This window comes from Haemaphysalis longicornis, unplaced genomic scaffold, assembly GCF_048455015.1.
Source record: "Haemaphysalis longicornis isolate Haplotype H1 unplaced genomic scaffold, Haemaphysalis longicornis Haplotype H1 scaffold_9, whole genome shotgun sequence".
Lineage (NCBI taxonomy): Eukaryota > Metazoa > Arthropoda > Arachnida > Ixodida > Ixodidae > Haemaphysalis > Haemaphysalis longicornis.
The window spans coordinates 81,792,354-81,817,441 of record NW_027526460.1 but is presented as its reverse complement, the minus strand read 5'-3'; the positions used below and the strand labels follow the sequence as shown (position 1 = coordinate 81,817,441).

Sequence of the window (25,088 nt, the reverse complement as noted above, 5' to 3'; positions counted from 1 at the left end):
CCGGTTTCTTCCCGCCTGCTGCTACGGGGTGCCCGATCGTGAACGGGGGCCGAGTATGTGCATGTTCCTCGTCGACGTCCTGGCAAGTGCGACGCCTTTATCGTAGCCCCGCAATGCCACCCCTCGCATGGTCACCAGCAACCACGACACTCTGCCTACAACGCTTCATCGCCCTGAACCATCGGTGGGGACTTCTCTTGGTACTTTCTTTACGTTTCATATGTCGTAAGGTTGTCTGTACCATTTACCTTTGAGGTGTGATTTACTACTGGTTGTATTCATGTGTATTTTGACGTGTGCCGTGTTATGTTAAGAATATATGTTTGTTTTTTCTGTTGTCATGAACGCTCTTCTAATTATTCGCACTGTGGCAGGTCCCATTTGCCACAGAATACCTGAAAAGAACCAGCGAGGGAGCTTCACCCCACCACAAATTGGCGTCCACGGCAGGACGAGGGAGTTTCTACATTCAAAGGTAACGGATCAGGATTCAGAGTACGATGAGCGTGCAGGAGATTGTTGAGGCAGGGAAGAGTATCGGGTTGCGTGATCGAGAGTTACGGGCATGGGTGGACGATGCTCTGGCGAACGCGCGACATCGTGAGGCTACTCGAATGCGAATTGAAGAGGAAGAGAATAACTTGCACCTCTAACTTAGGTTGGCAGAAGTTGGCGTGGGTAGGGCGCTAGTGGTGCAGTGCCTGTGTAAGGCGCCGGTTTTTTATTTGAATCCTTATAACTTCATCCCCATCTTCAATGAAGCTCGCGATGATCTCGATGCCTACATGAGCGGTTTGAGCACGTTGCATCCGTACAGCCTTTCACAAAAGAGAAACGGTCCACAGCCCTCAGCTTGTGCCAAGCAGTGGATGCCCTTAAAGTCTTTGGCCGACTATCTCCCCAGGACTCCAAGAATTACGGTAAGACCAAAGTGGCCCTTCTGAATCGTTTCCGCTTCATCGCAGAAGAATACTGTGAGAGGTTCCGGCAGAGTAAGACGCAACACGCTTAAAAGGGGAAGCAATGTGCTACGCGTCTGGAGAGTTTTTCGACTACTTGATAGAGATGTCAGTGACGGCTAAATGCTATGACGCAGTACGGGACTGCGTTGTCGCCGTACAGTTCGTGACAAATTGCCACAGCCTGTTAGCAGTATTCCTTAGGGAAACAGACTGCCAGAAACTCTCGATGTCTACCGCGGCCGATCACTTTCTGAGGCCCAGCATCAAGTCAACATGCGGTGGTTTGAAGGAAAGCCAAACCCGTGGAGTTCGGAAGACCCGGACGAAAATGCGATGACCGCAGCTAGGAGGCCGCGGTGTTTTCTTTGTGCAAATCGAGTCACAACGTCACTGAGTGCCATTCGAAGCCGAAGCAACAGTACTGCTCTGGATGCCACCGGGCTGGCGTGGATGCCAAGACTTGCCCTAAGTGAGCTAGCAAAAAGGAAACGGCGGCTTGCTGTCTTTAATGCACAGAACGCCAACGCCTTTGTACGAAGCACGGGAGGGGGGGAACTTCTGCTTAGGAGACGTGGGACCAGTCTGATCAATCAGCGACAGTTACTAGCATGGTAGTGCGGGATAAAACCAAAGTACTACATTTTCCACTGCAGCAGAACTCTTTGTAAATGGAGTTTCGGTATTGAAGGACACCGGCAGCAACACGCTGATGGTTCGCTGTTCTCTGGTTGCAGATTCGGCTTAAATGCGCGGAAGAGCCCTGCTCTGTTTAGCTAAGGGGAAGGGTGCCCACGTTCATGATGCCTTGGTAGAAATATCATCGCCTTATTTCCGGGAAAACGATCACCAACTGCATGCGCACACCCAACCGGGATTTCTTTGCGGGAATATCCCTGGTGTCGGTGATGCCTTCGATCCCGAACCCGTGTGAAGGGACAGCGTCATGCTAGCGAACCCAACAATGAATTTAGACATCATCAAATGTACCCCGCCGTAGCTTCGCGGTGAACAAGAAACAGACAGAACCCCGCGGATGTGTTGGGAGAAGGCCGGCAATGGTTTAGCTGGCAAGCGATTGGGCGTGAACACGTTCTTTGTAAAGAACAGACTTCTTTAGAGGTGGTACAAAAAGCCTCGATACGTGTATCAACAAGTCGTAGTGTCAAGGAAGTTTTGCGGCCAAATACTAAGCGAGACACACAGGAGTTCGATGAGTGGACACCTCGGTGTCAGACAGACCATGTGTTGGGTGCCGGACACTTTTTACTTGCCGGGAATGCAATTCCAGGAGCATGGGTTCGTGCGTTTGTGCGGAATTTGCAGAAGGACACTTCCGAAAGACAAAATCGAAGAGGGAACAGATGGATGCAGATCTCTTTTAGATAACGCATGTGAACGAGTAGCCCTAAAGGCGTCGGCTGCTTGCCATCAGAGTCTGGGGTGTTCAGCAAAAGCAGCCCCAAGGTCGATGAAAGATTCAGAGACCGTAGGAGAGGAAAACACGCTGTGTGTTGCTGCCGCCATGCAGTTTCTAACAAGTAGGAATACAGACAGCCACCATATATTTAGGTGGTAATAGTCTGCCGGGCTAAGACACTTTCTAAGTCTACTGTACCGGGGTTTACCTGCGAGGTGCTTTGAACACTTTTGGATGTTGAGCGTTTGCGTTTGCACCTTTGCACCATGAATCGATCAGGGCTTTCTGTTGAGGGGACCCAGATGATACTGCTGATGCGGCATTGTGCGTGATGGTGCTCTGTGGGGGTGTGACGGTGTTGTACACTGCGTACACCTGTGTGTGCAGTTTTTGTTGCGCAAAAAACTTTTCGAAGGGGGGCATGTGTGAGGTGACGCACTCGTTTTGATGGCTAAAATCACGCAAGCACAGGAACATGACCATAAAGGTACTGCCCTCATTCGGCCTTGCCGAAGAAAAAGAAGCGGAAAGTCACACGAGGTCAGCGCATGAACGAGTAAGAGGAGGCTACAACCAAAAGGCTAAGGAGGCCAGTCGAGAACAGGGGAGAAGTGGGGGGAGCTGAAGGGAGTGGACGAAGCAGGTTTGAGGACTGCGACGTTGAGGTTCAAGACTCGAACCTCCTCGGGTTTTCGGGGCCCGAGCTCGAGAAGGGTCTACTGGATGCCTTGGCATCCTGGTACCAAGGCGCGACTGCCTCGTGGAGGCGCGCAACGTTCCCGTGTTCTGTTCTGCGACGACCTGCAGCCTGCTACCCGTCGTCAACCGGCTGGGGCTAGTTTCTTCCCATCCGCTGCTACGGGGTTCCCGATTGTGAACGGGTGCCGAGCTTGTTCATGTTCACCATCGACGTTCTGGCAAGTATGACGCCGTCATCATAGCCTAACAACGCAACCCCTAGCATGGTCACCAGCACCCACTACACCCTGTGTACAACACCCAGGTTCTTCCTCAAGGAATGACGGTCGCCACGGAGACCGGAGACTATCCGGTCTCCGATTGCCTTATTTCTGCTTTTAACGTAGACATCATTACCCATTCGCCTGCTTCTCGCACTGCACCACCCACCACTAAATTCGATGTCATGACTAGTCCTGACCTTTCCGCACATCAGGTAAACCTTCTTCGTGACCTCTTGGCTTCGTACGGTGACATATTCGACTTAAAGTGTTGGGCCGAACTAGCCTCTTAACTCATGGAATCGACACAGGTGACGCCATGCCCATTCACAGGCACCCGTATCACGTGTCTCGCGCTTAACGGGGCGACATCCAATCAGAAGTTGACAAGATGCTCTCCAAAGATATTGTCGAGCCTTGCTAAACCCCTGGGGCTCACCAGACTGGCTGATCAAAAAAGACATCTTTTTGGCATAACGGCAATTCAACCCGTCCCTGGCAAAGTGTGCGCCGTGAAGCAATTCTCTGAGCCTCGTGTGGAGAAAGGGACGAGCCGCGGAGACCCCTCCCGATGGTGCATTTAATCGAACACACTTCTGATGATGATAGTGGAGCGCGAGAGAAGGATATCCACTTATTTCACAACATCCTCCCCCGCGCGACAATGAGTACGGTTCGTGTTCAAGAAATTGTTCAGTCCATGAGAGCTAATTTCATGTCCGAGTGGGCGGAAAGAGTTCAACACGTGTCGGCTTCCACCTCCATCGATGGAAACAATTCCTTGGCTTTCGTGGACCTGTGAACCAAGCTACTGCAGCCCCTTGGTGCAGCCTTTTGCTTGTCCGGGTTGCATGTACTTCTTCCTGTTTCCTCAAGTTATTTTTCCTTGTTAGAACCGGCTGCACGTGAGTCGTACTCTCGTTGCGGATCTTTTCAGAGCGGATGGTTCGGCTTCTAGTTTTCGCTGCTGTTTCAGTTCTACGCTTTAGGCTGGGGTGCACTGCAGGCCTTCTTGTCAGGAGGTGGAGATTTTTTCTTGGTTTTCCCAACACGAGCTGGCATGGCTGATTCTTTTTGAGCTGTGGTAAGGTATGAGCAGAGACCCCTTTGAGGTCCTCCGTCCTTGAACGCGTCTTCTTTGCAGTTCTCTGTTCCTTTCGCGTGTACTGCTTCACCAGTGCCTTAAGTTTGAACATTGGAGGACAAAGCAGGCCAGGACATAGCAGATATATCCTTTTGTCTTCGGCAGAGTAATCACCGTATCTGTCATTTGTCAAGTAAAGCGCTGTTTCCCCTTTGCAAGAAGACATCTCCTGGAGTATCTTTGGAGTCAAGTCATCTGAGTCAATGTCATTCGGGGTTTCTATTGTTTGTGATTGCCCATTCCAGGCAGAAATCATTGCATCTCGTGCAAGGAATGCATTAAGGGTGACCATTTCTTTGTATTGAGTCTCTTCGGGAGTGTGATTTCCATCTGATGATTTGTCACTATTCAAATATTTGGTGCGGTTATCCCGGTTTTCCCTATGTTCTGCTTGAATTCTATCTTTGATAAACGTCCTCAGGTTTTCTCGAGCTTTCTTTGTTTCAATTGTTTTAAGTTCAAGGTTCGCTTTTGCCACACAAACCAGGTAGTCAAAGTTGAATGCGTCTTCAAACTCGGCCTCCAGATCATCAATGTCTACAGCACCTTCCACTTCTCAGTTAATCTTGCGTAGTTCGTCATGATGTTCGGTCAATTCATTAGCAAGATCAGTGAACTCACTTATTGCTGGTCGTGTTGTCGAGAGAAGGTCTTCAAGGTAGCTGATGAGTGCCGTGATGTCTTGTCTGACGATGCGACGCCTTTCGAGAAGGGCCTCCATGGTCCGGTCCAGCGTCGTGTCGATTGTAAGAGTTGGTAACCGGGCTCAGAAGGCAGAAGTCGGCGTCGTCTCCGCGTTGGTCTTGTCTCCTGTCACGGACATCTCGGGCTGTGTCGTGCAGATATTTCTTACGGCTGGGTTTGTTCAGTCTTCTTCTTTGGCTGCCCCGCTGCTCCCCGAATCGGCTCCTTCACTGTGCGGCTTCATACCAAATCTCCAGAGGTGAGAAGGTGGTCGAACAGAAGCGAAATACGCTCGCTGTAGCTCACCTCTGGAGGTCCCTTCTCTCGGGTTTCACGGCACCAAAATATGTGGAGAAAGGGACGAGCCGCGGAGACCCCTCCCGATGGTGCCTTTAATCGAACACACTTCTGATGATGATAGTGGAGCGCGAGAGAAGGATATCCACTTATTTCACAACACCTCGCTCATTTATGTACGCCAAAGTTTTCTGGGCGATGCTCTTCTGCGTTTTATAGGGGGGTTTGCTGACATTGCGCGCCCTCTGACAGACCATCTTAAAAAGGAAGCTGAGTTAAATTGGCGCGCATTTCAAGCAGACGCGTTTGCTAAAATGATATCTCCTCTCACCACGTCACCTATGTTGGGCCACTCTGATCCCTCCGCCGCCACCGAAACACAAACTGATGGTAGCGGACATGGCCCTGGCGCTATCCTCATCCAGAGACAAGACCGTCGAAATCGTGTTATTGCATACAGCAGCCGCCTCTTGTCATCCGCTAAATAGAACTACTCAATCACGGGGAGGGAATTTATACAATGGTGTGGGCTTTAAAGCAATTTCCCTGTTTCTGTATGGACGATCCTTCGCTTCGGTGATCGGCTATAACCGATCCATACGCGCTCTGTTGGCTTCCTTCTCTGCAAGATCCAACTGGACACCTAGGTCGCTGGGCTCTGCGTCTGCAGGAGTACTCATACACCGTAAATGATAAGTCCGGCCGCTTGAATAAAGACGCCGATTGCCTGTTTCAAGACCTGGTTGATAACCCGGACCCTGCTGTTTTGAGAAACTCAAGTAGTGTGCTCGAAATAACGGATTTGGTGCACCGTGGGGACGAGCAGCGCCGTGATCCATCTCTGGGCGCAATTAGCAACCGTCTGAACTCTGCCTCATCTGACCCTTCACTGCGCCTCTTCAAGTTACGAAATGGGGTCCTCTCGTGAAAAGATCCGCACCGGGTGTCCAGAGTTTCTTCCGGTTCTCTCTGAACATTTGCGCTTGGGTGTCATTCAACAACTCTATCACCCACTGCAGGCCACCCCGGAGTTTCCCACACCTACGACTGGGTGCGTCGTCGCTACTTCTGGCCAGGCCTTTGCCGGTCTCTACGGCGTTATGTGGCCTCTTGCGACCTCTGCAACGCCGTAAAAAGCCTACGACCTTCCCAGCATGCCTGCTCCAACCGTTGAACATACCCTTCAACCTTTCTTCCGCGTAGGCGTCGATCTCTTTGGTGATTTCCAGGTATCCCCTTGGGCAACAAGTGGATCGCAGTCGCCACTGATTACGCCACGCACGCGTTACGGCATCACACGCGCTCTCCCACCAGCTGCGCCTCTGACCTTGCCGATTTTCTTCTCGTAGACGTCACCCTCCCTGTAGGCGCTCCTTGCCAGCTAGTTGCTGATCGGAGCAGCTATTTCTCGTCTCGGGTTGTCACCGATATTCTTCGTGCTTCGTCGTGCTTCGCCACACTCACAAGATTTGTCTCACTGAGAGACTCAACAGAACACTTACGGGCATGCTATCCATGTATGTTTCCGATGGCCATCCTTACTGGGAAGTGGAGTTACCCTGCATGACATTTGCGTACCATTCGTTCCGTCATGACACTGCTGGATATTCTTCCTTGTATCTGCTTTACGGTCACGAGAGTGCTTTGCAACTGGTCACTCTCTTTCCGCCATCTGTTCCAACTTTCGAATATGTGCGAGCCGCAGTTTACCGCACCGACCATGCTCGACAAGTTGCCCGCTCTCACCTCTGCTCATCGCAGTTCTCCGAAAAGGCCCTTTATGATTTCCGGCACCGAGGTCTCCAGTTTTCACCTAGGACTTTGTTCTGTTATGGTTGCCCTCCCGCCGCGTGGGGCTCTCTAAAAAACTGCTCTTCCCTTACTCGGGACCTACCGTGCGATCCGTCAAGTGACCCCAGTCACATAACAAATATCTCTATCCGCCCTTTCGCTCAGTTACCACAAGCAAAACATATGTTGCCCACGTTTCCCACCTCAAGCATAATCATCGCCCTCGTACATCACCTTAGGCAGCACCCAGATGGCGATTTTTTCCACTGAGGTTAGGTTACAGTGACTCAGTCGTCAAACAACGGGAAGCTAGTACATAACCCCAAGCATTGCGGACATATGGTAGGGCTCAGTTGGGAAGATGTTCATACTAGATCCAACACGGTCTCATCTTCCCTGTACATCCGTCTGTGAAATGAACCTTACTTTTCACGTATTACTCTCCATACAACATTAATGCTTCGCTCATCAGGTTCGCTGTCTTGCTTGTTACATACGTTGCGTTAATTGTTTCACCGCTACCGTGTCCCGTGCTTTGACCTTATATACTGCAGATTTCATATCTTGGTAGAAATTTCAATATATAACACTGTGGCAACTCTATACACTTACCCGCACACAACGCTTCCGAAGCCCAAGTCAAATTCTACAATATTGTTTGAAAATGCTAGAGAAACCTTCTTTTTCCCCACATACCAATGTCCTTACGCGTGCGGATGAGAGTGAGCTGACAAGCTCTTGCTCCAATTCTAGTTATTGCTTGTGGGAACGGTGAAAATGGCGGGCCGCTCGAACGGAGTATGGGACAGAAGACGCCGACTAGGTACACTCTCGTTAGAGTCAATAAATAAAGTTATCTAGCTCTGCTCTCTAGCCTGATCATATTGGCTGCACCAATTTATATTTTTGTATAATTTCTCCCCATTTGCTACTCTCGTCCTCATGGAACAAAAATCCCACCGAAAGCTTTCGTCCTCATGTTCTTATTAGTACCGAATGAAAGTTTCCGTCAGACCAAAACCTATGACTGGTACTTTCGCCAATCGTGCTCATTATACGTAAAAACCAGGTGTTTCAGGGAAAACAAAGTGTATCGATAAGGCTTTAGGAGGTAAAATTGTTTTCCTTGCGAGAACGAATTAGGGGCCATTGCAAGCGCTATGAGACGGGTTCCAGGTACCCTTGAGCTTCATAACTAGAATTTGTTATTACCTTTATTATTTTAGTTAGGTGTCTGTAATAAGCAAAGAATACAATATCATTAATCAAACCGACAACCATCATTATTTTGGTGCAATTGAAATTGCGTGCAGAGCTAGAGAACTTAAAACCCCAGCTCTTTACATGCGTGCAACAGGCTCCGTGCTTCATTTGAGCGCTGCAAAGCCACGCCTACGCGCTGATGTCACTCGGAGCTTAACAGGTCACACGCACGTCGCGCTTTATCTTCGCAGACAAACCACGGCCGCGAAGCTATACTTTCCCTGAATCCGAAGATAAAGTGCGGCGTACAGCGCAGAGTGATAGCGTGTGCGGCGGTCAGCTGTCGCATGCAGCCGGTTGCGCGAATCTCGAGAGCGGACGGTCTAAACGCGGTAGCTCAGCGCGCAATTACAAATCGCAAATATAATTATGGTTATTGGTTTCACTGCTGATCCCCTACAATTTCGTCATTACAAGCAAACACCTAATTAGAATAAGTAAGAAGGTAATTAACAAATTCTACTTAATTAACTATTTCGCTAGAAAAACTTTAAATCACCAACTAGGCAATTAAACAACTAGGATTTATGCGTAGAAAATTCAGCAAGGCACCTCCAGCTGGTAAACTAACCTCTTACAAAACCCTGGTCATACCCATCCTAGAATACAGAAGTATAGGGTGGGACCCTCATCAAAACTACCGTCGCGGCAAACGTGAAAGAGTGCAAAACAGGGCCCTGAGGTTAATCTATTCAAAATATCCTTGTCCCGTCAGGGCAATGCACATGCGCAATCAAGCGCACCTAGAAACTTTCTCTTTCCGGAATCATGTTGCTTCCATGAAGTGGTTTGCGCTGCTGAGCACGAGGTCGCGGGTTCGATTCCCGGCCGCGGCGGCCGCTTTTCTGATGGAGGCGAAAAGCAAAAACGCCCGTGTGTACGAGATTTCGGCGCACGTTAAAGATCCTCAGGTGGTCAAAATTAATCCGGAGCCCTCCACTACGGCGCGCCTCATCGCCTGCGTTGCGTCGGCGCGTTAAACCCCCACAATCAATCAATCAATCCATGAAGTGGTTTGCCTCCTTTTTGACGGTCAGACTAAGATCCGTAAATATGACTATATTCACCCGCCTGGCCGCCGTTCTAATAGGAGAAACCACGGTAAATGCATGCAGCCTTTCAGTGCACATAGCAAAAATTTGAAAAATTTCTTTTTCCCTTGCGCTGTGAACGCTTGGAATGGTCTACCATGCGAAGCTGTAAATATACAAATATTGATCAATTTTGTTCATTTGTGGAGGAGGTAATGGAGCCTCTATAGTTGTTTTTCTTGCAGCGTTGCAACAACTGTCTTGGAGCGTTGCATTCTACTTTTTTGCATCTATTATTTTTTAGATGCGTAGCATGCTAGTTCTATTATTTTTTCTCGTGTATGCCAACAGTACCAATGTACTATTGGTGTACTTGCTAATGAACAAAGTGTTCCGCTGTTCCCCTAACCTTCCATGAAAATATTGCTTTTCTTTGACTTTGTATCTAATAAAATACCTTAGATGTTGCTTGCCCACTCCCTGTATGGGTCTGTAGAAGACCTACAGTATTGATGAATGAATAAAAAGACGTTTCATGCGGCTCCCCACAGCACTTAATCATACCGCGCAAAAAAAATATCTGCCTACTCAAGCACTATAAAAAATACTTAAAATGTTCAACAAAACACCTGTATAGGTTTAATGTTACAAAGCCGTACAACTAGCTCTTGCTACGTTCCAAGCAGCGTCACACTCAATACAGGTCGAGATGCACGTACCATTACCCAAAATTTGAGATGAGAACGTAAATTATGACGGCATGCTCCCAGATTACCACTGCTCCCCGCAAATCCACAAAGAAAGCGACAAACAATAACAAATTTCTTTCGATGCCTCTTGATGGTTAGAGCAATGACATGCTGACTTATTTCGTTCACACTTACTCCAACACTAAGGTAATAGCTACTTTTGTAAATACTACAACCAAAATATTCTTGTTGGAGTTTAGACGTACATAAGACGTTTTTAAGTTAATGGGAGCTCCGTACGCATTAAGTCAACATTTAGCGTGCTGGAGATGAGTCGCCTTGGACAGCGCAATTCGGGATCGCATCCAGTTAAGGATGCCCTGGGTTGGACACCACTTCATACCCGAATTTCCCCACTTGTTTTGTCAAGTCAAAAGCTGTACTTTACAAAACTATAAGGAGTAATTTGACATAAACGCTGGCAAAGTATCGCCACCTGCACGCGTGGATGCAATCCATCAGTCATGTTGTGTGCAAAGTCTGGGTTATGACTACTCCAGCTTTACCACGTACCGGGATAGCCGTCGCGTTATTACAGGCATTAACTCGCGTGTACTTCTGTGCATGTGTATTTGAAACATCAGGCACTTATAATTGTCGACGCCTGCTTTGTATTCTCTCCTTAAAGCACGCAATGAAATTCGAATATTACCACAGAGATTCAAGGATAACGGTTTTGTTTCGTTAATTCCCGTAAAGACAACATACCTAGACGCTTGCAATTTAGGAACTGGTGGCCATAAAAGTATTCTATGCCGAAGAAGGCAAAGGGCGCAATTATTTACACCATTGAAACGTTACAAATAACATATAAACACTGTGCTTACCCGCATCGGTGACCACAATCTCGGGTTCTGTTGCTGTCAATCTTCCATAGCGCATCTTCTTAGCTCTGAAAACAGGTTTATGTTGTTTATAACTCGTCAAAAATCATCCGCGAGTAAATTTTGTAGGTTGTGTGAAACTTGAGCATTGAGTACTAGAAGCTTGTTTTTTGTTTACAGTACAGGTAAGCCACTCACATTCCCCGTAAAGAGCTTAGGCGCCACCTGAAAGCTTGAGCATCAGCAGTTAGAGAAGAAAATTTTGTAATACGTTGTATATTGAATACGGGATAGCAACAGTTTCTGACAGTCAAGTGCATGCCATGAGAAATTTACTGTGCTTTTAGGTTAGACTCAATGATACAAAACTAAGCCCAACTATGTGCCAGAAAAAAAGATGATACGGCTAATCTGACGACATGGTGCAGTTCGATCCCGCAATTACGTCCTTTGTAAGAGTGCAAAAAACATTATTAAACCTATGCCTACCGTAGACGAGGTGAGCTAATCCATACGGGTTGTACCGCTCCCACCGAAAACGAGCTATGGTCGTCCACACTAAAACAAGCTCTCTAGGGCTACCTCAGTAAAGCTACCCGGTAATATTTTGTTTAGTTTAATATTACTTATTAGATGGCGCTATAAAACTTCGAAAAGTGCTCAAGTTTTAAGAGTATGCATTTTTGTTGAGAAAATCTTTGATGCTGGCTACAGGGATACAAAAATAGCGTCCTCCTGTGTGCGCTCGTACCGGCACCGTCCTCGCTCCGAGCAAAAAAAAAAAGAAAACGCGTGTTTGCGGAAGTTTCCTAGCACATAGATAGCGAAGAACTTCAATTCTCATCCAAGCGTGGAAGCGTCAACACAGGACAGCACATCTGAACACATCCTCTCAGGACGATGACAGCGTCTGAAGGGGTCGGCAGTGGACGCTGATAGATGTAAAGAAACACTCATGGGCACCGGAAATGTTTGTTTTTACGGCCAAGCCTGGTGGCAATGCACCCGTGAATGTCCCCGTGAGGGCGCGTGGCCTCTGAAACTGTTTTTAACCGATGAGATAGCTGGTTTGATGTCCACAAACCTAACCGCTAGGCTGAACAGTTTTTTGCGCGGCCCAACTTGAGCCAGGTCATTTTGAAGGAATTTACGTTGGAATAACTAAGTATAGATCTAGCAATAATTATTCTTCAGGCGATAGTGCGAAAACCAGAAATTTCTCTTTATTGGGCGATAAGAACGATTCTCCTAGCGCCAATCTCCAATGGTCTCACGAGGCGAAAGCGAAACCAAAACACTATTCTATATTTTGAAGTTTGGCCTACCAAGTCTTCTATTTAGAAATCTGATCCCTGCCAACACAATATGCCTATATTGTCATTGTGCTTTCTTTTTTTTAAATATCAAAGAGACATCTTCTACACCAAAGGAGCCAAACTCGGGAACCATTCATGATGCAGTGCAGTGAACCTAAGGGTATCTTCATGTTTAAAAAAATGTTTTACATGTATCTTTAAAGTAAAGTGCCTTTTACTAATTTTTTTGGTTATTTTATGTTATGTACATTCGGTTACGCAAATAAAAAAATCGGTATTTCTGAAATCATTTTTTCTCAGAAATGCTCGGTAGGCAAAGTGTAAATTGATACAGCGCGACTTCACATAATGCTCTTTTCAACAAATATTCCAGTTTAATTTCCGTCGTCTACCAGGGAACCACTTTTACACCACAGCTGTATGTGGCGCGCGGTTTTCCGGTGATGGTTGTCTATCTGTGTACGCGCAGACTTGGAGTATTTTTCGTGTTTACCTTTTCGTGAATGTTCCGTAGTTCTCAAATTTTGTAGATATCGTTCAATAGTTTATGCTGACTTTGGCCGCCAGGAGGACCGTATCATGGAGCCGTGTTTCGTTCACTTGTCATAAATACTTAGTTGACTGTGAAGTTTCAAACGTTACGGAATTTTCGTGTGCTGTCAATGATTTCCCCTCTAGAGAGGCGGAATCGTTAGAAAAACGGGCTGTAAGTAAAGTTTCTTACCGGCAGATATTTTGTGTTGTCAAACGTCTTCGCGTAGTGTGCAGACCTGAACAGGTTTAGGAAGTGTTGTGCAAGCGGATGTGTTGGTCTGGAACTATTTCCAATTCTCCTATAAAGTCTTCGTGTAGTGCGCAAAACTGAACAGGTGTTGGAAGTGTAGAAGCGTATTAGTCTCGTTTTCAAGTATGTACTAGCGTGATACATTGAAACACAAACAACAGAGCGCTTGGCCTTGAGTACATGCCGCGCATCCTGGCGATGGGCCGCGTATGTGCAGTTGGAGCAAGTTACAAGAGTTCAGGACGAACCTTGATATGTAAAGACTATTGTCTTTCCATGGTCTGTTGGGCGCTCAGCACAAAATAAAAAAATAAAGAAAGATAGCTCAGTGCCCCGTTTTCAATCAACGAAGCGCTAAAATTTGATAACATTCGCTTGAGTGGGCGCCAAATGCGGTGGGAAGACAAACCAAAACGCTCACACGCCCAACGATGGTGTTTATTTTTCCAGGTTGCGCACGAACTATCGTACCTTGTTCGCACGGCGCCAACGCCTCCCTTCGTGAGGGTGCGCGCCATGTACTGAAACCCACACGCTCGGTAGTTCGTAATTCAATGTACCACGGTAGTACAACGTTGTGGTTACGAGGCGTAGCCTATGTGTCTGTTTTCGTTTTACAATTTGTATTCGCCACAATTTTTTGTGTTCGAGTTATGAGTTTATTGGAGTCCGAAAGGGACACCAACTCTTCCTTGTTTTCTCACATCGCACAAGCTTCTCCAGAGACTTTGCCCGTTCAAAGACATCATGCTATCCTACCTAAAGTGCTGGCGAAGAATCCCACATGACTTGTTGAGAACAACCCGCGCGGGATCGCAGACCCCTTTCTACCACGACCTCCTTGTGTCGCCTGCCGCAACGTAGGCTTTCAGAAAAGACATTTAGGTGGCGTCGAGAGTGTGGGTAATGAAGAGTTGTGTACCATCGCCTACGCGTGAGTGAGATATGGATATTTATATTTAGATATTTGAGGTATGCATATTTAGTTTAGATATATCTGTAAATGCAATTCAATACTACGAAAAGTTGCACTGTTTCGACCTTTACCTCTAGATTTTCTTGTCGTTGGGAAGTGGTTACTAACATAAGGGTTTGTGCACACCTCATGTGCACATGTCGAAGTCATGTCGAAGAGTGAACAAGTGTTGCTTGCTTTATCATGGTGGGTAGGTTAATGTTCTTGAAATGGCATGCTTCTGATTGCGTGAAAACATTCTCGTAGAATCGACCTTCGGAATCCGTACGTGAAGACCCCCAAAGTGGATTATCGGCATTGTGGTCGTCTACACAAAAACAGTCAGCCAACTGATCCATCAAAGCATCTACATCAGAGCATGGAAGCTTGAAATGAGGAGTGATGTAGAGCTAGCGTACAGATATTAGTCCATTAAATCATCGTCGATAATTCAAACTGAATAGCTGCAAATTAGAAAGCATGCGGTGGGACCATAACGATACCAGCTTAATAGACTTATGGTTCGAATTAAAACAGCTTCAAGGACAGTCTTTATACGGATTGTGTCAGTATTTTCTGAATGCCATTTAACTGTGAAGGCAGTCCACGTTTGTTATTGAAATGTGTCTTGTTAAGGCACAGTACACTTGGACGATTGGAATACAGTGAGTCATAAATATCCTGTAGATTTTTATGGCTCCTGAATTTCCACTGCATTATGTTTTCTCTTTGCAGTATTAGAATTTAGGAATGACTAGAGTGAGTGTGTGCGTGTGCTTATGTGTTGTCGTTCGGTACGGCTAAGTTCTAGGGAGCTTTCAGTCTTCCCTGTTGATTTCAGAATTGCACCCAGATCCTTGAACTGCAATGCTGGCAGGTATGTCCGACGTTCGTCATTGTGAGTTTTGTTTTCAGCGGTGCCCAAAGGGCTGTTTCTTTGACTTAGCTTTTTTTTGGGTTGCCTTTGTATGGGCCACGACCTCTCATGGCTTCAGAGACCCCATGGTTAGTAAAGGGGGTGTGGCGAGCGTTAAAGCCACTGCATTTCCGCTCGAGTCCTTCGCCTCCATTTTTCAGGTGTGCAGAGGGCTAGTGAAATAAAAATGGTACGAGTGGCATTGCTTCCGTCGGTTTGGCATGTGGTAGGGCAGATTGTGCCGTCGAGGGCAACCCTCTAGGGGGGTGGAGGGCGAGTTGGATAAAGTCCCTTTCACGGTACTGTGTCCGCTAAAACGTGGCGCCGCTGAGGCCCTCGGCGAGCTGCGTCGGCGTACCTCATCAGGGGAAAGAAACAAACCACCTCTTTTATGCCGCTGTGAAATAAATAATTCCGGTACACTCTAATTTTAGCAGCCACATTGTTCTTAGTTGAGGATTTCATGGGATGAGGCGTGGGACAGCCGGTGAAGTGATGTGGAGAGGGCGCACCCTAGAGCGGCGTAGAGCATGCGCCAAGCACAGTTGCCATATTGCGAGGGAGAGAGAGCCAGCGCCAAGCAGAGGTGCAGCATAGTGGGGAAAGGACGAGCGGCCTCCTCCACAAGTAGGCGAAGCCACGACACGAAGGATAGGCGTCACCGAGTGCAGGTGGCCGTAATCAAGAAGATGACGAGCGGAGGCGGCCAGTTGGAGAGCACGCATCCAAGAAATTGTTTGGAGGAGCGCGCCTATATGAACGAATGCACATGGTAGTCGTTCCTAGAATGTTGTGACAATGGGTAGAGGCATGCGCACTCCGAAAGAAGCATCCCGTCGGGAGCACCAGCGAGAGTTTGCACGCAAACGGGCTTAGCCACGTAGGGCGAATCCAGAATCTCGTCCAAGGGATACTGAAGCCATGCGCAAGCGGATAGAAAACCACTGAGCCATTGTTAGATCGTGGAAATAGATCTTCATTCTTTGAGAAGCTCTATGAAGCTTAGCCTTGCGACCAAAGAACGTTAGGCGGCTTCGCCGTTCACATCATCGCTCGCGACGTTAAGTGAGCGAAGATGGGTTAATGTGTTTTTTTCTCTAGGTGTAAATTCTAACTTGTGTGGGAGTTTGCGCGTATGGTCTTTTACAATTGGGGCATGCGAGGATTCTTACATTCCAAGATTCTTTTTGCTGAACTTTTTCTGAGCATTTGCATAGACTTCTGGAGGAATGGGAACCGCATCCAAATCACTGGCACTGTGATTCGGCCGCAGAGTTGGAATTATTGGTTGTTTGGCTTAGCGCACAATACCTGCATTAACCTGTTGTGTGACAGGGGAACTGTTGAATGTTAGCTTGCCATCATCATCATCAGCAGCAGCAGACTACTCAGGTCCACTGAGGGGCGAACGCCTCTCTCATTGACCTCCAACTGCTGCTGTCCTGCGCTGCTCATTCCACAGTTTGCCCCCAAATTGCCGTATTTTATCTCCCCAACGAATTATTTGTCTTCCCCTTCTTCTGAAACAATGCAGCCTGTATAAACATTGCCTAACGCGTGAGCGAAAAATGGCCAAACAGCCACTCTCCTGTTGCCCTCTACTACCCTTCCCCGCTCCGTAGCCTTCCAGCGTGCTTTCGTGTCCGCCAGCCAGCGCCGCTTCTCATAAACTATGCAAAATAGTGGAAAGTTTGTTTCGCGTTCCCGAGGCGGCGCTCCTACGCCTTCTTGCTTTTCACCATGCCTGTCTGTCTTGGTCTGTTACTGATAAAGCTTCCTTTTTCACGAAGCGAAATCCCTTGAGCTGCCGCAGGCTGATGCCGGCTTTCCGCGCTTATCTACTCGGATCACAGGCCCTGAAATTTTCTGAGTGGGGCATCCCACCTCTATTCCCTCCGCATTTAGGTATTGTTTTGATCCCGCTGTTCGCACTCCGCATTGGTACGCACTTCTAAAATTGAGGACTGTACTGTAAAAGCGCCCGGACAGCGTGGCGGGATCCCAGCTGCTTACCCTTTTGTTTCCTATAATTTTTTTTAAGTTTGCAAGCACGTGATATTATTGGAAAGTAATCGTAGAAGTGAGCGCCTGAACAAAAAACGTGCACGCAATTTTTTCTTCTCTAAATACTCCAGAAAGAAAATATCAGTAAAATAATGGCTGCCCCATCTGAAACTATTGTTTTTCTATTGTTTTTCTGTTAGCTATATGTCCACCCAACACTCAGTACGTTCTTATACTATTTCAGTCAGCCTCCGTCTTTATCTTTGGAAAAATGCAGCAAGTGTGAAGCGAGCGACACGTTGAACGACATCCCCAGTGCGCCACAGAACTAGCACCCAGTCGCGGCTATGATGTAAGCGAAACGGCCCTTGAAGCCCAACAGGCAAGCTGTCAGACACACGTCGTAGAAGTGGCTGCAGCGTTCGCGACTTGCGAGCAGTGACGTAAGGCGAGATGTCCGCCGACACGCGCCACATAGCGGATCAGTGCCTGAACTAAGCGCCCCTGCCCTTCCCATTGAAAAGCGCGCGACGCGTCAGGCAATGTTAATACAGGCGGCGTTGTCTAGAACTATATGAACGTATCCACTCTTTTACTCTAATTATCCACCGGTTGTCGGTTCGTCTTATTACCTGGCCAGCCCAACTCCATTTCTTTTTTGTTATTTGATCTATGATATTGTCTACTCTAGTTTGTCCTGTTACCCAGGTAGCTTGTTTCTTGTCACCGAGTGTTACTCCTAACATTATTCGTTCTATGGTCCATTGAGGCGACCTACGTTTGCTTAGTAGTTGTTTATCCAGGTGCCAAGTTCCAACCCCATATGTCGTAAACGGCAGTTCGCACTGGTTCATATTCTAGGTGCGGAGTACCTTAGGACCGCACAATGTCCATCCGCGTCCGTGCGCATAGCATTTACAATCGCTAAAAAACCACACAGGCACCGGCAGGATTCAAGCCTGTGTCTGGTAGACCAGACAGAGTTAGTGTCAGTCGTCTTACTTACTGGGTTACAATCGTGAGTTAGTACCCAAAAGTCAAACGGCTTACCCCCTCGCCTGTAACGATGCGGAGTACCTTAGGACCTCCCAATGTCCGTCCGCGTTCATCCGTGCGCACACCACCATCAAGCGAAAAGCAAGCGAAATTCGATTTGAGTCGTGATTTGCAGTTTCATTTAGAGAATAACCAAGGTGCAACTCACGGCTAAAATCAAAAGATGGTCGGGGCGCAAATCGAATGTCACTCGGGGCGCACCTTGGATGTCTCTTCGAGTCCCCGTACTCCGCACCCTCGCTATCATCCACGGAGTGGAAATGTTGCCATTTTTTCTTTTGAGTGACAGAGGTACTTTACTTTTAAATATTTGAGAGTCTTTGTCGAGTGAATCCGAATTCATAGCTATTGTGCGCCACATTGGTCTTTCGTGGTTGATGTCAGCATTATGAACCTGTCCGAGGTAGGTGCATTATGTTACGTCTTGTAGCGTTTCGCTTCCTCACATTTATGTTTAGCCACACGGCCGTGCTCTCTGATTGTAGTACCTCATGCATTGTTTGTAGGTCTTCTGTAGTCTCACTCAGAAATACTATAGCGTCCGCAAACCTCAGATGGCTCAAGTGTCTCCCGTGCCAGGAACCAGGGTGCGAAGAAGATTTAGACGAAGAAGAAAAAGAGGAAAATAACCAAAAATTTCAAGAAACTGGACGGAAAAGAAGAGGGAACAAGGAGAATGAAGTTCAGGAAGAGGAGGGTGGAGAGATCGTGGTTCGAGGCACCCGCAAGGCACCAGAAGGCACTGGTCCGCTAGCTTTCTGAAGGATTTGACAGAAGTGCTCCTGGACACTAACGGCTCCGCTCCGCTTTCCTCAGCAAAAAGGGGCATGGTCACTTACGCACCAGCGGCTTCGTATCACTGCACCGCCACCATTTTGACAGCTCTGCACTCACGGAGCTGCCTCAACGACGACTGACACCTGATTGCCGCAGCGATCCGGTGCAACAAAGCAACAAAACTTTTTGTATAAAAATGGCCTTTGAAAACTAATAGGGACCCTAAGGATAGAGCGGGAGGACAGTGTTGTAATTGAAGAACTTTGGGTAACTTTAGGATTTTTTATAGGTATGTCAGTACTTTCACTGTCTATTATTTCTTCCTCCGCAATAGCTTCTTCTACCTTAAAGTCTCTTCCAAACTTTATCCCTTTGTGTCCGGGATCCCATCTTTTTACCGCAGTGACGCGCGACAAAAAACACTCGTGAGTCAGGATTCTTTTTTTCATTGCCTGCTGTTTACCGCGGTAGAAGAGATGGATCTTGAATAGCAAAGGACGTTGGCAAGTAGCCTTGAGTTTACTAAAGAAGAGATGTTGGAGCTGTATGAGAGGGACAACAGATCGTGAGGGAAGCGAATTGAAAACAGGAATGAAGAGGCAAGCGCATGGCAGAAATGTAGAGAGAAAAGGTCTCCATGGAGAAAGAATTGGTTGAGTTAAAGCTACGCCTATCTTATTTTAGCGCATCTAACCGAAGTGGCGAATACTCCAGTGTATGTTCAGTTTCGCAGACGTCCAAGAGTGCGGAAAGTTGCCCAAGAAAGCTCAAATCACCCTTTTATTGACAAAAAAGATGTCCTAGATGCTTGTTTTAGTCATTTCGAATGAGTAGCGCTGGGCCAAGGTTGGGAGAAAAGTCAGTGGGCAACACCGTTGAGTCTGTGTCTCCTTTGCGAACCACTAACTGTCTAAGGGAGAATGCCAGCATCAAAGTTTAAGGACTACGACACCATGAAGACAGCATTCATGCAAAAAATAAGACTCACCGTTGAGTGTTTTCGCGAAAAGTTCCGTAATTCTGAGCAAGATCACGCGGATACGAGGAAGCGATTTGCTTCACGACTCGCTAGATATTTTGACAGATGTCTCGAAATATCTAACACAGGGAAGACTTATGACTAACTTCGTGACCGAACGGGGAGCGAACAGTTCCTCGCAGCCTGCAATTATAGGTTCGAAATATCTCTGAAGCAGCCCAACCTAAAAACTCTGGACGAGATGGCTACAGCTGTAGATGAATATTGCAAACCTCAGCGCCTTACGAACTTGGGCAGAATGAAGGAGAGGGAATAGTAGCGTGCCTAGAACTATAGAAAGGCAACGCTGGAGAGTTCAACCGAAATCCCCATCTTGTTGCTTTGTCTGCAAGCGCTAAGGACACCGAGCCTATGATTGCCGAGGTGTGGGTAGCGGAGAACAGGCGCAATCATCGTGTCAGATTTGCAAGAGAAGGAGACATAAAGCAGAGTACTGGTATTTCCGGACTCATTACAAACCTGCCTGTGCCATACATGCAAAAAGGTTTCCCAGAGAAACTTCAAGATAAAAAACAATAAACAAAGAAAAGGACAGAACCGCAAAGAGAGGAGGGTCAGACAGTGTATGAAGAATCACAGACGCCATTTGTAGACGGTGATCACCAGAGGAGACGGATTGTACTTCTCCGGGACACCAGAACGAGAATAGTATTGGTAAGGAGTCTGGTGATAGAAGAGGAGCTTACTTGAAGAAAGTGCAGGTAGTTCTTGTAAATAAAACGATAAGGTGCTGGCCGAAAGCTCTTATACAAGTTTCGACCCCTTACTACAATTGAGAGCTAAAAGCCAAATGTGTCGTTGAACCCCCATACGACCTGATTTTAGGAACTTTGACAAGACCTAGAAATGTGAATGACGAAGACACGAAACAGAAATGTCATGAATACAAGGTGAATCAAAAAATTGAAGAATAAAGATGAAAATGATGATAACCAACATAAGCAATTATTTCAACGCTGATAATGCATATGCGTGCAATGACCGCAAATGCGAAATAACAATCGTTATATAAACTTGCTCACCATGTGCCCAAGCGTTCGACAGAGCACCCATAAAAATACCACTCAGTAAACGAAGGGCCCAGCTCTGAGAAACTTGTGTCGAGAAAGCAATCAGCAAAATACCCGGCGACAGTTTGAAAACACCACATGACAAGACGGTAGCTGGAACCACAGCAGAAACAGTACCGGTGGCATTACTTACCATGAAGGCAGAAACTTTCGTCGCCATGAGGACGCCCTTGCAGACCATGCAAACTCGAAAATCGACAGCATTTACGGAGGAAGAAGAGGCTGTCGTTATTGTCAAGGAGAACGACGTATGGAATGGCAAATAATGGTAATAAAATTCCCCGCATTTCCCCGAGGGGAAGCATGTGAAAGTGCGAATGCAGGAGTTTAATTTGCGCGGTTCGGTAATGTTCGCGAAAGAGAGATCACACACACACGCACACAACTACAAAGAAAGAAAGATGCATTCATTCACAGACACCTATTTGTGTTGTCGTTGTACTTGATTGCTAGAGCGGATCTCAGCTTTGAAATTTCGTGTCAGTACTCCTTTAAGCGGGTGCATTAGCCCTTCTCACGCCCGATTCCTGGCCAATCCCCCACGTGGGTATGTTCCATGTCAGCGGCCAGGCAGCGCGCGCCCATCTCCCCCCGTTGCCAAGGTAGACGAGGAGATTCCTGGCCAATCTCCCACGTGGGTATGTGCCATCTCCCCCCGTTGCCAAGGAAGACGAGGAGCGCGCGCACCCGCAGCTGTTGCTATGTGGACGGGCGGCGGTCAACGGAATTCAGGGTCGCTTATAAAGTGCATTCGCACTTAAAACAGAGCCCAAAAGACGATCGACTCAAGGCTCGTGGCACAACGCAACTGCGTTACCAATAATTCCGAGGAAGTGAAGACACAGATCAAGAGATTCAAAACTGGTCCGACAGAAAGAGTTTCGAGGAACTGCGTGGTGCAAACCCAAGCATCACATGGGCGAAAGACATTATGATTGACTAGCATATGGGTACAAAAACGATCGCAATTGGAAACAGAGCGGTATAGATCCTAGAGGTGCAGTTTGCCAAGAATTTCGGATTAGGAAATAAAATTGAAAGGGGCACAGAATAGGGTGAATTGGTGAATTAGGAAAGTAGTAGTGTATTTTGTGCAATGTTCTAAGTGAGAAATATTAGTTAAATATCGGTTAGAACAACACAACGTTCGAGAAGATTTCATAATCTGATTTCCGTGATTCAACACTAAGTGGTTTTTGTTGCGGAACTGTATCGAATATATGCTGGAGAAGATTTGCGGCGACAACTAATTTTTTTTATGTAAAATCGTGCGGGAAGAGAAATTTTACTATAATTCAGTTTGCCTGTACTTTAAAGTGTGATTAGCTGTGGTGCTTAAGATTGAAGTAAACAGAGCTGTGTCAGAATGACTGTGACTGTGACGGTGATTAGTCATATGAGTGCGTGTCATCGAGCTCAAACGTCGAAGACATTTTTGAAGAAAAACTTCTTAAGACAGGCGTAAATGTCAGTAACCATGGTACGGACAAGAGTTATACGAAGAAGAAGGAGAGGGCAAGAAGCCAGAAATTTCTAGTAGCTCGAGGAGAAAGACAAGGTAACAAAGAGGAGGAATACGAAAATGTGGAAGGAGATATCGTCGTTCGAGGCTACTGAAGGAGGCGGGACCCGAGGCCAAGGTTCCCGCAAGTCAGCAGCAGCACTGCTCTCCTGGCTTTCTCGAGCAGTGTACACGAATCCTACTGGACAGCAGTGACTTCTCCCCCCCCCTCTGGCCTCAGCACCGACGTGCACGGACACCTATGCACCAGCGGCTTCATTCAGCTGGTACCACCACCATCTTCACGGCGATGCGATGACGGATCTACCTACACGACCATAGACACCTGACTGGAGCAACGATCCGGTAGAAGAAAGCAAGAAAAAGAGCGGCATGGAAATGGTCTTTCTAAATCAATATAAAACATTAAAGATAGAGAGGGAGGACATTGTTGTAATTTAAGAACTGAAAGGACAATTCGATTTTTTCATGTTTTTTAACATTTTTGTTGTCTATTTTTCTGCCTCCTGAATACCTTCATCTACCTTAACGTTTCTTCTAAACTCTATCCCTGTGCGCCCAGAATCCATTCTTTGCTGCATGACATCCGTTTAGACTTAATCCTACGTTTTCCCAGTTACGCTTTTTATATAACCCATCCAGACGTGCTGTGAATAGTTTTGACGAGATGGAACCTATCTTCTTACTCCCCTTCTGATCGGTAATATATCGCTTTGCTTGTTGAGGGTTATCCGGTCGTGCATTCCTTGTATAGTACTTCTAAAAATATTTTGTAGGTCTCCTCTATTCCCAGGTCTTTTAGCGCTTCTAGCACTGCCGCGATGAGTACGGGATCTAATGTCTCTCATAGTCTCTAAATGCCATGCAAGGGGATATAGGTTATTCTGCGTATTTTTCTATCACTTGATTGGCAACACGGATGTGATCCGCGGTTGAGTAACCTTTCCTAAACCAATCGTGCTTTCCGTGTTGTTTTAAATCCATGCTGTCACCAATGAAGCTAACTATCACTTTCGTAAAAAGTTTGTACAAAACTGACAGTGGGCTGATGGGTATAATTCTTAAGGTACTTGCGATCTCCCGTTGTTTAAATCAAAATATAGTTGCCGTTTTTCCATGCGATAGGCACTTTTTGGGTCTTCAAGCATTAAAAATAATACAGCAAGTTTTCCCAGTACCGTATTGCTCCTTCTATCAAGATTCACGATTATGTCGTCGTCCCCTGCAGCTCTTCTCGTTCTTTTGAGAGCCTGTTTTGTCCTCCTGTTTAGTTACTAGTGGGACAACGCAATTCGAGCCTGTACTCTCACTCGTTTCCCCTTGACTAACATCTCTGGCATACAGCCGGGTGTAGCATCGCCTTGCATCGTTTATTATCACGTTGGAATTTGTGTGTCGTGTTACCCTGCTAGTCTCGGAGTGGAGACATCCTGTCTTGGCAAGGGATAGCTTTATCTTGGTTCCTTTCAAGCTTTCCGGGGAGGACGACGACGGCGACGATGTGAGCGCACGTGTTTAACATCGGTTCCGCAGTTTATGGTAAATTATTTACGCCAATAATGTAAATGTTTTCTCGGTGATTATCTATGTGATCACGAAGACACCGGGTATCGAATGACATTGAGTTCATCACAGGCAAGGGATTTCTTTGTCGAATTATGGCCTTTGAAATCAACAGTATGCGAGAGGCCGCTACGTCTATGCGAGTCAAAGCCAAGGCTAGGCCCAGAATTTCGAAGAATGGCAGAATCCCAGAACTTTGAACAAGAGGAAGAGATGCAGGCAGTACTTCATTTACCAGCAATACTAGCAATATGGCTGTGCAAGTAGAGGGCAACGACATTTCGCCGGAGGAAATGAATACGGCAGGATGGAAGGAGATCACGATCAGTCGACTCGCTTGTAGGCAGCAGCAACAGCGTAAAGCCGCATCAACGGGGAAGGCCGGAAAAACGATAACAGCAAGAAACAAAGCGATAAAAGCAAGGCGAACGAGGTCAATGGCCATCAAAGCGGCAAGAATGCCGGCTCTGCCGAGGGACAATATCAAGATTGTAATGAGACCGAAAGGCCGACTTAACGTGGTCAAGCTAGGCCTAGTAGAAGCTTCCTGGGCAGTTCATGCGGCGGCAAGATTCTCTTGGGAAGCCAAAACCGCGGATATTCTGTGTGTCGACGCGCAACAAAATATCATTGGCATTTGCACGACGCCGGACGAACGGGCCAACGGGTACCACCAAGTCAAAGAACTCACGATAAGAGGACAGAAGTACGGAGTGTGCACCTACATCACGGCTCCGCACACCACTGCTAAAGGCGTAATAACGGGAAAACTGATCACCGAGACCCCAGAGAAAATTGATGCCAAGATAGTCAACCGCAAAAACCCTTTAGCGCTCAGTGCTAGAATTGATAAAACTACGTTGGTCATGGCAGTCTTCGACGGCACAAGGGTGCCAAATTACGTCAGGAACAAGTAAGCGCTACTAAATTGCTCGCTGTACTCGAAAAACTTGATGTATGCAAAC

General features: G+C 47.0%; 1 long non-coding RNA gene across 1 annotated transcript in view; it reads right to left on the bottom strand.

The window, feature by feature from the left end:
* The window catches only part of LOC144151634 (uncharacterized), an 81,055-nt gene that overhangs the window by 16,805 nt on the left and 39,162 nt on the right, over nucleotides 1-25,088 (bottom strand). The window contains exon 3 of the long non-coding RNA XR_013318929.1: nucleotides 11,125-11,189. This is a non-coding gene — a long non-coding RNA (uncharacterized LOC144151634). The remainder of the gene's footprint in view (nucleotides 1-11,124; nucleotides 11,190-25,088) is intronic.